This window comes from Pongo abelii, chromosome 4 (genome assembly GCF_028885655.2).
Source record: "Pongo abelii isolate AG06213 chromosome 4, NHGRI_mPonAbe1-v2.0_pri, whole genome shotgun sequence".
Classification (NCBI taxonomy): domain Eukaryota; kingdom Metazoa; phylum Chordata; class Mammalia; order Primates; family Hominidae; genus Pongo; species Pongo abelii.
Genome location: NC_071989.2, coordinates 107617597 through 107632558, shown reverse-complemented (window position 1 = coordinate 107632558; position 14962 = coordinate 107617597).

Here is a 14962-nt window from a genome sequence, read left to right as displayed (position 1 = left end):
TGAGTTTTTGTATTTTTAGTAGAGATGGGGTTTCGCCATGTTGGCCAGGCTGGTCTCAAACTCCTGACCTCAAGTGATCTGCCTGCCTTTTATGTTGACACAGTTATAAGTCCATGTCTATAATGTGGAGATAAAATACTATTTAACTAAAAGAAGTATGCCGTACACAAGATTGCCCATTTGGTCACAGAGTTTGATCGCCCAAGCAGACTGATAAAGCAAAACAACTCATTCTTTTCGCAAGAGGTTTGCTGTCAGAACACAGACGTCATGAAAACCACCCCTAAAACCAAAGTGGGAAACAAAAAGACTCATATCAATATCATTGTCATTGGACATGTAGATTTGGGCAAGTACACCGCTACTGGCCATCTGACCTACAAATGTGGTGGAATCAACAAAAGAACCATTGAAAATACTGAGAATGAGGCCACTGAGATGAGAAAGAACTCCTTCAAGTATTCCTGGGTCAGTCTTAATAAACTGGAGAGTGTGAATATAGTAAACTGTTGAGTGTGAATGTAGTTTCATCACTGGTATCGCTCTGTGGAAATTTGAAATCAGCAGGTATTATGTGACTATCATTGATGACCCAAGACACAGATACTTTATTAAAAATCTGATTGCAGGCGTATCTCATACTGGCTTGTCCAGATTGTTGCTCCTGGCCTTGGTCATTTTCAAGCTATGCTTTCCAAGAGTGGATAACCCCATGAGCATGCCTCTCTGGCTCACACACCAGGTATGAAACAACTAATTGTTGGTGTTAACAAAGTAGAATCCACAGATTCCACCCTACAACCAGAAGAGATATGAATAAATTATTAAGGAAGTCAGCCCTCACATTAAGAAAATTGACTTACCACCGTCATAAAGTAGTATTTGTGCCAATTTTTGGTTGGGATGGTGAGCCAAGTGCTTGCATGCTTTGGTTCAAGGCATGGAAAGTCATTGATAAAGACAGCAACGCCAGTGGAACCATGCTGCTTGAAGGTCTGGTTTGCAAACTACCACCAACTAACCCAGCTGACTAGCCATTGCATCTGCCTCTCCAGGATGTCTACAAAATGATAGTGGTACTATCCCTATGGGCCAAGTGGAGTCTGGTGTTCTGAAACTGGCATGGTGGTCAACTTTCTTTGAGTCAATGTTACAAGTGAAGTAAAGTCTGTTGGAAGGTACCATGAAGCTTTGAGTGAAGCTCTTCCTAAGAACAACATGGGCTTCAGTTTTAATAATGTGCCTGTCAAACATGTTCATTGTGGCAATGTTGCTGGTGACAGCAAATATGACCCACCAATGGAAGCATCTGGCTTCACTGCTCAGATGATTATTCAGAACCTTCCAGGCTAAATCAGTGTTACCTACACCCCTGTACTGAATTGTCACACTGCTCACATTGCTGGACTGAAGGAAAAGATTGAGCACTGTTCTGGTAAGAAGCTGGAAAATGACCCTAAATTCTTGAAATTTGGAGATGCTTCCATTATTGATATAATTCCTGGCAAGCGCATGTGTGTTGAGACCTTCTCTAACTATTCTCCTCTGAGTCATATTGCTGTTCATCATATGAAACAGATGCTTGGGTGTCATCAACGTAGTCGACAAGAAGGCTTATGAAGCTGGCAAGGTAACTAAGTCTGCCCAGACAACTCAGAAGGCTAAATGAATATGATACCTCTACCTACCATCCCAGTCTTAATCAGTGGTGGAAGAATGGTCTCAGAACTATTTCTTTCAATTGGCCATTTAAGTTTAACAATAAGTCTGGTTGATGATAACAACGCATCGTAAAACCTTTAGAAGGAAAGGAAAGTGTTTTGTGAACTATTTTATTTTTGCATTTGGCAATTTTTAGTTATTAGTTTTTAAAATCCATACTTTTTAATAGAAACAACTTGACAAAAAATCTATTGCAGAATTTTGAGACCCATTAAAACAAAGCTTAATGAGAAAAAAGTGACTCATTTTGAGAAATATGAATGAAATATCATTTACCCATTTCTTTGTCAAGAATTGAATGGTAACTCACTTTTAAAGAAAAGCCAGCACGTCTGAGACTAAGGATGCATTCTAATAAAATAACAGCTTTTTCAAAGAAATACAACATGATTTGAAAGTTCAGCTTTCAAGGTTTATTTTTATTTTCTCAATCTGTTGTAGTTTCTGTCAGATGTCATGGGTGACGTGGTGTCTGTGTCCCAGAGATAAAGTGAAATGAACCCAAGTCAGGGATGAGAAAGGGTGTGTGACAGATGATGGGCACTTGGCCCCTTGTAAACCTTGACTATGCTCCCTTTGGGAGGCCATCCCAGTGTCAGTTGAAGTAAATCCACACTGTCCAAACTGTCGAGCAGTTTTGTGATATGTGCTTCACAGAGTCCCTACAGCTACAAATGGAGACTTGATGCCCTGTGCTCTGAGAAGCCTGATCTTTAAATTATTCTGTTTCAGCCCACCCTTTATATGTTTCTATATGTACTAATGCAAAATAAGAGGAGCACAATTTTCCCAGTTATACTTTTGTGGTAATAACATGCTTTATACATTTTTAACCTTCCCTGATATCACTGATTTTCACAGTATATATCCTGTAAGTCACATACATCATTTATGTTCAATTTGTTAGATATGCAAGCAGACATCATTCAGCATTCAGTAAAATATATATTTTGAATCTGTGATAAAATGAGCTAGAATTAGGAATGGAAAATACATGAAGGCTAAATTGAGAAATGAAAACATAAGTAAGTTTCAAAACTAAATCCAAATAAACCATGCCACTTTAAAAAAAGAATAATATATCTTCCAGATAAACTTTGGAACAGAAAAAAAGGCTTATTTTGAAAAATAATGAAAAAGAACAGCACTGAAGAAGATGTCAAATATTACCAATTATTAGCTATATAGTTAATTAAATAAAAAATAAAGCATGCACAAACACAAAACCTGCCCCAAACTATCCAAATAAAAAATAAAAGAAAACGATTGTTATACAGTCACAAAAAGTAAAAAATCAATAATGACTGATTTATATGCTTTCTATGCAAGAAATATATTGAAATCTACATGAGACAAGTTATACTTCAGATAAACACAGCAAGCAATTTTTATAACCCACATCGTAATTTTAGTTTTTTGTTCTGTTTGATTCTGTTTTTCTTTTATCAGTGAACTTCTAAATACACAAATAGATGTGTGATAACAGTTTAAATTTATCCATGGAAATGGATGAATAATAAGAAATAATCACACAGGATACTAGCTGTTGGACTTTTTAAAAAGTTGTAGTTAGAATCAATATGAACTCACATATCAAAAATGGTAATTTCAGAATTAGGAATATTTCTGCATTGATAAAGTAGGAAAAAATGGATTTGACTTATGTTCAGGGAAAATTCTAAATCAATATACTGTTGTAAAATTTGAAAAGCAAAGGTATGAAAATATATCATGCTGCCATAAAGACACATGCACACGTATGTTTATTGAGACACTATTCACAACAGCAAAGACTTGGAACCAACCTAAATGTCCAACAATGATAGACTGGATTAAGAAAATGTGGCACATATACACCATGGAATACTATGCAGCCATGAAAAATGATGAGTTCATGTCCTTTGTAGGGACATGGATGAAACTGGATATCATCATTCTCAGTAAACTATCGCAAGGACAAAAAACCAAACACCGCATGTTCTCACTCATAGGTGGGAATTGAACAATGAGAACACATGGACACAGGAAGGGGAACATCACACTCTGGGGACTGTTGTGGGGTGGGGGGAGGGGGGAGGGATAGCTTTAGGAGATATACCTAATGCTAAATGACGAGTTAATGGGTGCAGCACACCAGCATGGCACATATATACATATGTAACTAACTTGCACATTGTGCACATGTACCCTAAAACTTAAAGTATAATAATAATAAAAAATAAATAAATAAAAATAAAGAGAACTTCCTCAATCTGATAAAAACTATACTACAAAAAAATTAGAAAAAAAAAAAGAAAATACATCATCTCAATTAGACATTAACCTAGCCTCTTTGGGATATATCAAAATTAGTTTCTTCTTTACTTATTATTTAATTCACTGAGTTCATCTTTAAATTGATCATAACTCTATTACAAAATAAGTTTAAATTTTTTTGACTTTTAAAAGCACTTACCCCCGGAACATCTATCTGAAGAAACTGTTTTAAAGTAGTTTTTTTCTTTTTAAAAAAGGTGGTTATTTTTTCTGAGATGAAAGAATTTGGGGATCAATATACACAATTTTCAATGTCTTGAAACTGTATCATTTTTGGATGGCATGGTCATAATAACACTTACATCTGATTACTTATAAGTCTTTTATTCAATCTACTCAAGTCTCTATATTATTCCGTACTTTCATTATGGGGATTTGGAATTGCTCACATTGGAAAAGCACATGCCAACTCAGGAGTGAATTTAGTTACAAATGTGAACACTCAACTTGCAGGAAAGTAGGTTTCCATTTTTTATAAGAATGGACCTTAGAGAGCAAACCATATCTATTGCTATTCATCACATATTGAAATGGAAATTTTGGCAAAACCAAACAAGTAATATACTAAATTAAAGCAATAGTAACTAATATTGTTGATGTTTTTAGGTACTAAGTTTTATAGCTATCAATTTTTACGTGTAGAATCGTGTATTTATATAAAATTTCTATATAGTAATGAATATATAGTTTGAAATTAAAATAATAATGCTTAAGGTATTTCATAATTTACAAGTGGCATATTTCATCATTAATATATAAGTAGATATTTGCTAAACCAATCCAAACTTTAAAAAATACATTTATTTCCATTTAATTATCCTCTACTAGATTAAGCATCTATTTTTGGAAGTGGTACACATTTATTTAACTTTCCTATATCCCTTAAATAAGTAAAGACAGATATATATAGTCTGGTAAAAAAATGAATAGGGCTTGTAAGTAACTCTTTTATCATAAAGAGGATAAAGTTTGAAGGAGGATTCAGTCAGTTTATTTCCAATACAATTAGGAAAACAAAGAAGATAATATTTGATTTACAGGACAAATATTAATAATGTAAAATGTCTTCTAAAGGCTGTTGCAATAGAAATTGATAGAGTATTTTATCCCAAACAGGCAAATGTTTACTAAGCAAAATGTTAGCATAGGCCATTTCATAGGGTAATCACCATTGCATCCCCTGCATCTGTAAGAGTAACTCGTATATAGTGGATACTTAATATATATTTGATCATTACTAAATTGATAAATATATGCCTTTTTCCTTTCCTGAGACACAATATCTTATGTCTTTACTTGTAGCTGGTTTTCACTTGATAGAGGTTTTACGGACTATTTATAGGCCTTTTGGGTCATAAATAAATTGTGAACTTAAAAAATAAGAGACAGAGTTTATGTTTTTCAAGGTGGGCTTTTGAGAATGGAAAAAGGTAAAACCATCATAATGATATAACTATATTTCAATTTATATTAGACATAATATCAATTTGAAGAATGTGTGTTTTGTTAAAAAACACCATGTATATTTACAATACAAGAATTTGACACATTTTCTAATAGTCTTTGATATTCTTCACATTTCTACTCCTTATACTATGAAAAATATGACACAACACATGCTAAAATATTTGCCCTAGTGTGTACAGCATCTTTATATATAGATACTAGCTATCCCATAGTCAAAAATTAAAACAATTCCAGAAAGCAGTCACCATTGGAATGTGGAAGAAGAGATTCTAGCTCTGGGGTTGTTCACACAGGCAGGTGAGTAACTGGGACTAGAGAGGATATAATACTGAAGGTAAGTAAATGGCAATCAGAAAATCTGCCACCAGCTGAAAAGGACAAGTGCTCATGGTTAGGTCTCTAATCTTCTGGTAAATGAGAAGGCACTTTTATCAACAAGCATCAGTTTAACTCTTTTTAACCCTATCTACTCTACTCCATAAATCAATTTCTTTAGAGAAAGATGGATGAGAGATCAATAAATGTATTCTTGGATATGTGGCTATGCTTTGTCAGAGGAGGGCAGAGAGCCTTGTCTGACAATTATTCAGACACAAATATTAGATGATTTCCCACTATGTACAGAACACAGTTCAAATACTTGGATAAAATCTGAAAAAAAAACAAGGCATATATTCCTGAAAATATCTGAGAATATTCACTTAAGGTCATGGCTAAAATGTCATGATGATGTTCATGATAATGTCCTCCTAGCAGAAGGAGATAAACTCTAAGGAATAACAGGGGACTGAACATGTAAATCCTACTGGGGCTTTAATTTGTATTGTAAGATGGGAAAATATGGAGAATCCTGATGAGGAGTGATGTGGTTTAATTTACTTTTTAATAGAATCATGTTGGCTGCTCTATTGAGAACAGACTGTAGAGAGCTACATTTGGGAAGCAAAAAGAGCAGAGAGCAGGGTTTTGTAACTGAGGTATGAGACACTGGGAAATATGGAAAAAGTAAGAAGAGGATAGTTCTGGATATAGATTAAATCTTAGGTCAACAGGATTTGTGGAGGGATTGTATATAAAAGGAATCAATATAGTAGATCAAGACTGAATGCAGCAGGGAATAATATTTCCCAAAAGATAAATAGAGATGTGGCTACCAGAAGAAGGAGCAATGATGCTTAGTTGGCAGAAGCAACAAATGTCCACAACAGCTCCCGAGAAAGCTCAATAGACATAACACAAAACGAGAGGAGGCCCGTTATCACCACCACGACACAAGGTCACGGATGGATCATCAGTGGAAGCCATTTGATATTTGTGTCTGGGATTTGTACTATGATTTCTTAAGTTTCTCATACCCAGGAACTTGGTTGATTCTACCACATATGTAGGACTAATTATACAAGACTTGGCCATGTAGTACTTTCTGTTGGTAAACAAGGAACTAAAAGGCTGGAAACTAGTAAAGGAAAAGATAAAATGTGCATGGTATATCGTTTAGCATTTATAAGGAAATAAGAAATATTAATGACTAGGCCAATGTTAGTTTTACCTTATTGCTACATACTCTATGCTGGTAACTGACCCCGAGCAACAAAAGTTCCTGATACGGTTTTCTTTTTCCCCATGAGTACAGAAAACAAGACTGCACAAGATCTTTCTCTAGTTATACAAGAAACAAGAAATAAGTAGAGGAAGTAGAGGCATTGTTTCCATTCTAAACGTTCTAGCCTGGAGCAAATCAAAGTATTTCAGTTAAGATTTAATCAGAGACTAAAATGAATTCAGTAAATGTGAACTGACTTTTCTAACCAAAGGATATTATTATCATGCGGGTAGAAGTCATGATACATTTTAAAACACACACATTTGAAATTCTAAAATACTTTATGATGTAGAATAAAAGAAAGTATTTTCTGAGTGATATTGTGCTCTGCATAACAACATTCAGTCAATAACAACCTGCATATATGACAGTGGTCCCGTAAGATTATAATGGAGCCGAAAAATTCACATCACCTAGTGACATTGTGTAGCCATAGTAAGGTCCTAGTGTAATCATTTTTGTGTGTTTGTGTTGACGCTGGTAGAAACAATATTAAATAAACCTTCTGCCAGTCATATAAAAGTATAGCATGTACAATTATGTCTAGTACATAATACTTGATAATGACACATGTTACTGATCTACATATTTACTATACTATACTTTTTATCGTTATTTTAGAATGTACCCCTTTTACTTATTAACAACAACAAAAGGATATTTGTAAAACAGTCTAGGGCAAATCCTTCAAGAGGTATTACAAAAGAAGGCATTCTTGTCATAGGCAATGACAGCTCCATATGTGTTATTGCTCCTGAAGACACCTTCCAGTGGGAAAAGATGTGGAGGTGAAAGACAATGATATTGATAATGCTGAACCAGTGTAGAGCTAGTCTAATGTGTATCTTTATGTCTTAATTTTTAACAAAAATTTAAAGAATAAAAAATTTAAAAATAGGAAAATAGGAAAAAAGCTTATAAAGATATAAAGAAATGTATGTTTTTGTTTTTCTTTAACAAAAATAGTATTTATTTTTAAAGCAGACTCTTTAAAAATCTTTATCCAAAGTGAAAAGTAGCTTTTAAGAGGAAAAAGATGATATATTTTATCATAATTTCCCTAATTATCTACATGACTTTAAATATTTTCTATTTATTCAGAATAAATATTCTCTTGCAGAGAAAAGTAAGCCCAATAATAGCTATATTATTTCAAGAGTATCAACTGTACTTTCAGAGTACACTTATTTTATTTTTACTAACTTTTATTTTAGTTTCAGGGGCACATGTGCAGGTTTGTTAGATAGATCAAGTGCATGTCAGTGAGGTTTGGTACAATGTGTTTATGTTTTATGCTTTGATATGTTGGCTCTGTGTCCCCACACAAATCTCATCTCAAATTTTAATCTCCATGTGTTGAAGGAGGGACCTGGCAGGAGGTGATTGAATCATGGGGGCAGTTTCCCTCATGTTGTTCTCATGACAGTGAGTGAGTTCTCAAGAGATCTTGTTGTTTACAAGTGTTTGGCAGTTCCTCCCTCACTCTGGCTCTCTCCTGCCGCCATATGAAGAAAGTCCTTACTTCCCCTTTGCCTTCTGCCATGATTGTAGTTTCCTGAGACCTCCTCAGCCTGTGAGTCAATTAAACCTTTTTTATTCATAAATTACCCAGTCTCAGGTAATTCTTTATAGCAGTGTGAAAACAGACTAATACAGTGTTATTACAAAAGAGTCAAAAAGTTAAAAATTAAAAGTTTATAAAGTGAAAAAGTTTCAGTAAGTGTAGGTTAATTTATTATTGAAGAAAGAAAGTTTTAAAAATAAATTTAGTGTAGGCTAAGTGTACAGTGTTCAGTAGTATACAGTAATGTACTAAGCCTTAACATTCATTCATCATTCATTCACTGACTCACCTAGTGGAATTTCCAGTCTTACAAGCTTCTTTCCTGACAACTACTTTATACAGGTGTACCATTCTTTTAAATCTTTTATACTGTATTTTTACTGTGTCCTCTTAGGTTTATATATGTTTAGATACACAAATACTTTGTATTGTGTTACAACTGCCTTTAGTCTTCATTATATTTATATGCTGTACAGGTTTGTCACCTGGGAGCAATAGGCTAGCTCATGTAGCCTAGGTGTGTAGTAAGCCTAGGTACGTAGTAGGCTATACAGTCTAGGTTTGTGTAAGTACACTCTACAGTGCTTATAAAATGAAGAAATCCCCTATCAAAATAATGCATTTCTCAGAATGTATCCCCATTGTTGATACATGACTATATATGCATAAAAATAATTTTAAATGAACTATAATTGTGTGACAGAGTATCTTCTTCTTGGTCAACTGGAAATGTTAACAAATTAACATAATATTATTTATCTAATTTAAATTCTATTTCAGGTAGTGACAATATCAAGATTTTGCCTCATCTTAAACCCAGTAACATGTTAAGGCAGTAATTGAAAGAATATGTATGTATAACACAAGGCTTAGCAAGCAAAAACACTGCGGAATACATATTGCACAATTATTAGTATTTGTCTACTAAGTGACAGGAAGTTTAATTTTTCTCACTTTTTTCCTAAAATTTCTTTTCATTTTGATTCTGTTAGTACTCACACAAGCAAAAAGATGCTCTTTGTGGTGGTCTTGACTTTGTTACAGTGTTTGTTAATAATTCATTCAAATCAATTCCAAAATCTTCTGATCTCACCCTTTATTATCTGTAGGCATCCCTGATGTATGCTACTTAACTGTAAGAGCAGATATGCAGGCTGGGTGCAGTGGCTCATACCTGTAACCTCAGCACTTTGGGAGGCCAAGGCAGAAGGATCACTCTAGCCCAGGAGTTTGAGACCAGCCTGGACAATGTAGGGAGACTCCATCTTTAAAAATAGTTTAAAAATTAGTCAGGTGTGGTGACACGCACTTATTGTCCCAGCTTCTTGGGAGGCTGAGGTGGGAGGATTTCCTGAGCCCAAGATGTCAAGACTCCAGTGAGCCCTGATCACACCACTGCACTCCAGCCTGGGAGACAAAGGGAGATCCTGTCTTTAAAAAAAAAAGAAAAAAGAAAAAAAAAAAAAGGCAGATATGTGTGACATAGTAAGTGGGAAGACAATCCCAGCTAAGTAAAGCTCTGAAGCAACAACCACTGAGAGTAAAGAATGCAGTTAAAAGATAAGCAGTCTACAAGTTCCCTCCTGTCTTTTAATAAATATTTTTATTAATATGTTGGAGTTGTACATAGTTATGGGGTACATGTGATTTTTGATACATATGTACAATGTAGAATAATCAAATCAGGATAATTAGAATATCCATCAGGTCAAGAATTTATCTTTGCTTTGTGTTGGGAACATTACAATTATTCTCATTAGCAATTTTGAAACCTACATAATTTCCCCACTTTACTATTAAATACTAGAATGTATTCTTTCTATTTAACTGTATTTTTGTATCCATTAACCAATTTTTCTTCATCCCTCTCCCATTCCCTTCCCAGCCTCTGATGACCACCGTTCTATGCTTTACCTCCGTGAAATCTACTTTTTCAGTTTTCACGTAATAACGAGAACATGCAGTATTTGTCTTTCTGTACCTGGCTTATTTCACTTAACATAATGACACCCAGTTCCACCCATGTCCCTGCAAATGACAAGATTTTATCCCTGTTCATAGCTAAATAATACTCCATTGTGTATATATACTACATTTTCTTTATCCATTCATCCATTGATAGACACTTGGGTTGATTCCATTGATTGGCTATTGTGAATAGTTCTGCAATAAACGTGGTAGTGCAGACATATCTTCTATATACTGATTTCCTTTCTTCTGGAGGTATACTCAACAGTAGAATTGCTGGATCATATGGCAGTTCTATATTTAGTTTTCTGAGGAACCTCCATACTGTTTTTCAAAATGAATGTACTACTTCACATTTCCACCAACATTATGTAGGTGTTCCCTTTCTCTGCATCCTCACTAGTATTTGTTATTTTTTGTCTTTTTGATAATAGGCTTTAAACTGGGGTGAAATAATATCTCATTGTGTTTTTGATTTGCATTTCCTTGATGATTAGTGATGTTGAGAATTTGTTTATATGCCTGTTGGCCATTTATATGTGTTCATTTGTGAAATGCATATTTGAATCTTTTACCCATTTTTAAATCGGGTTGATTTTTGCTAATGAGTCGCTTGAGTTCTTTACACATTCTGGTTATTAATCTCTTGTCAGATGGATAGTTCACAAATATTTTCTTCCATTTTGGAGGATTTATCATCATTTTGTTGATTGTTTCCTTTGCTGTGCAAAATTCTTTTCAGCTTGATGTAATTTCATTTGTCTATTTTGGCTTTTGTGGCCTGTGCTTGAGATTTTACCCCCAAAAATCTTTGCCTGGCTAAATATCCTGAAGTGTCTCCCCAGTGTTTTCTTCTAGTGGTTTCATAGTTGCAGTATATGAAACCAACATACAAAAATCAGTGGCATTTCTATACACTACAAGAAATCAATCTAAAAAAAAAAAAAAAAAAACGGCTAGACAAGCTGACTCACATCTGTAATCCTAGCACTTTGGAAGGCCAAGGCAGGAGGATCTCTTGAAGCCAGGAGTTTGAGACCAGCCTGAGCAACATAGCAAAACCCCATCTCTGCAAAAAAAAATATTTTCTAATTATCTAGGCATGGTTGCATGCACCATTAGTCCTAGCTACTCAAGAGGCTGAGGAGTAGAACCCCTTGAGCCCAGGAGTTTGAGGCTGCAGTGAGCCATGATCATGTATAACTCTAAAGCTAACTGTATGTGTAAATGACTTTCTAGGACTACTTTTGTAAAAAGTGTATAATCGCTTGACTTAGGATTAGTATGCTCCAGAAGGTGAACTATTTAAGTTACTAATTCATTCACACTTGTTTAGAAAATGTGTGTGTGTAAAATGGTGGCTGCACATAATGATTATATAAAGTAAAGAAATATCAAGAAAAATAAGCAAGGAAAAATTGTGCTTTTAATATTTGCATACTGTAAGCATATTTAATTTTCTTTTTCTTCTTGATTGGGGTCTTGCGTGTGTGTTTCCCGATGCACACTTTTGTTTTACTCCTCAGGTGTATGCCAGCTGCTGGGTTGATAAGACTATCAAACTGCAACTTGCAATTAAATTTCAGGCATGAGAAAGGAAGTTACAAAGGAATGCTGGAGGAATGAAAAGATACAACAAATCTGAACAAACAAATTACTATAATTAGCTAATGGACAACCACAATTTTTTTATGCAAATATAACACTTCAGTGTATACCTGTAGCTTGTCCTCCATTCTCTTATGTGGTATGGAGTTCTAAACTCTTACCATGGAGTTCTCAAGTAAAATAAGACTTTGTAGTATTTATAAATTAATAGTAGATTTATTTTTTATCAACCAATACTGGGATAATATTTATCAACTAATATTTATTGTAATTTATCAACTAATACTAGAACAGACTGCTTCTAAATATATCTTCACTATGTCTGCAAACACTTACAGCGCATATCTCATATTTTAACCTCTTTAATGTCCATGCAGCTAGAGAAGTATTTGCCTAAAACCATATTTGATGATATAAAGATCAATTTCCTCATGTTATCCAAAGGCTTATGAAATTCATTCAGACATATTTTTTATATCCCAGGATGGATTACTTAGAATTCCACATGTTAATAATCTAGACAGTAAATAGAGTAAACAAGTGATAAGTCTTTCTTCTTTTAATTTCCACTGACGTGAGTGTAGGAAAGTTTGAGATTTTTTTTTTTTTAGTTCCTTCTTTTTTTATTTATTTATTATTATTACACTTTAAGTTTTAGGGTACATGTGCACAATGTGCAGGTTAGTTACATATGTATACATGTGCCATGCTGGTGCGCTGCACCCACTAACTCGTCATCTAGCATTAGGTATATCTCCCAATGCTATCCCTCCCCCCTCCCCCCACCCCACCACAGTCCCCAGAGTGTGATGTTCCCCTTCCTGTGTCCATGTGTCATTGTTCAATTCCCACCTATGAGTGAGAATATGCGGTGTTTGGTTTTTTGTTCTTGCAATATTTTACTGAGAATGATGATTTCCAATTTCATCCATGTCCCTACAAAGGACATGAACTCATCATTTTTTATGGCTGCATAGTATTCCATGGTGTATATGTGCCACATTTTCTTAATCCAGTCTATCATTGTTGGACATTTGGGTTGGTTCCAAGTCTTTGCTATTGTGAATAGTGCTGCAATAAACATACATGTGCATGTGTCTTTATAGCAGCATGATTTATAATCCTTTGGGTATATACCCAGTAATGGGATGGCTGGGTCAAATGGTATTTCTAGTTCTAGATCCCTGAGGAATCACCACACTGACTTCCACAATGGTTGAACTAGTTTACAGTCCCACCAACAGTGTAAAAGTGTTCCTATTTCTCCACATCCTCTCCAGCACCTGTGTTTCCTGACTTTTTAATGATTGCCATTCTAACTGGTGTGAGATGGTATCTCATTGTGGTTTTGATTTGCATTTCTCTGATGGCCAGTGATGGTGAGCATTTTTTCATGTGTTTTTTGGCTGCATAAATGTCTTCTTTTGAGAAGTGTCTGTTCATGTCCTTCACCCACTTTTTGATGGGGTTGTTTGTTTTTTTCTTGTAAATTTGTTGGAGTTCATTGTAGATTCTGGATATTAGCCCTTTGTCAGATGAGTAGGTTGCGAAAATTTTCTCCCATTTTGTAGGTTGCCTGTTCACTCTGATGGTAGTTTCTTTTGCTGTGCAGAAGCTCTTGAGTTTAGTCAGATCCCATTTGTCAATTTTGGCTTTTGTTGCCATTGCTTTTGGTGTTTTAGACATGAAGTCCTTGCCCATGCCTATGTCCTGAATGGTAATGCCTAGGTTTTCTTCTAGGGTTTTTATGGTTTTAGGTCTAACGTTTAAGTCTTTAATCCATCTTGAATTGATTTTTGTATAAGGTGTAAGGAAGGGATCCAGTTTCAGCTTTCTACATATGGCTAGCCAGTTTTCCCAGTACCATTTATTCAACACGGAATCCTTTCCCCATTGCTTGTTTTTCTCAGGTTTGTCAAAGATCAGATAGTTGTAGATATGCGGCATTATTTCTGAGGGCTCTGTTCTATTCCATTGATCTTTATCTCTGTTTTGGTACCAGTACCACGCTGTTTTGGTTACTGTAGCCTTGTAGTATAGTTTGAAGTCAGGTAGTGTGATGCCCCCAGCTTTGTTCTTTTGGCTTAGGATTGACTTGGCGATGCAGGCTCTTTTTTGGTTCCATATGAACTTTAAATTAGTTTTTCCAATTCTGTGAAGAAAGTCATTGGTAGCTTGATGGGGATGGCATTGAATCTGTAAATTACCTTGGGCAGTATGGCCATTTTCACAATATTGATTCTTCCTACCCATGAGCATGGAATGTTCTTCCATTTGTTTGTATCCTCTTCTATTTCCTTGAGCAGTGGTTTGTAGTTCTCCTTGAAGAGGTCCTTCCCATCCCTTGTAAGTTGGATTCCTAGGTATTTTATTCTCTTTGAAGCAATTGTGAATGGGAGTTCACTCATGATTTGGCTCTCTGTTTGTCTGTTGTTGGTGTATAAGAATGCTTGTGATTTTTGTACATTGATTTTGTATCCTGAGACTTTGCTGAAGTTGCTTATCAGCTTAAGGAGATTTTGGGCTGAGACGATGGGGATTTCCAGATATACAACCACTCAACTACATGGAAACTGAACAACCTGCTCCTGAATGACTACTGGGTACATAACGAAATGAAGGCAGAAATAAAGATGTCCTTTGAAACCAACGAGAACAAAGACATAACATACCAGAATCTCTGGGATGCATTCAAAGCAGTGTGTAGAGGGAAA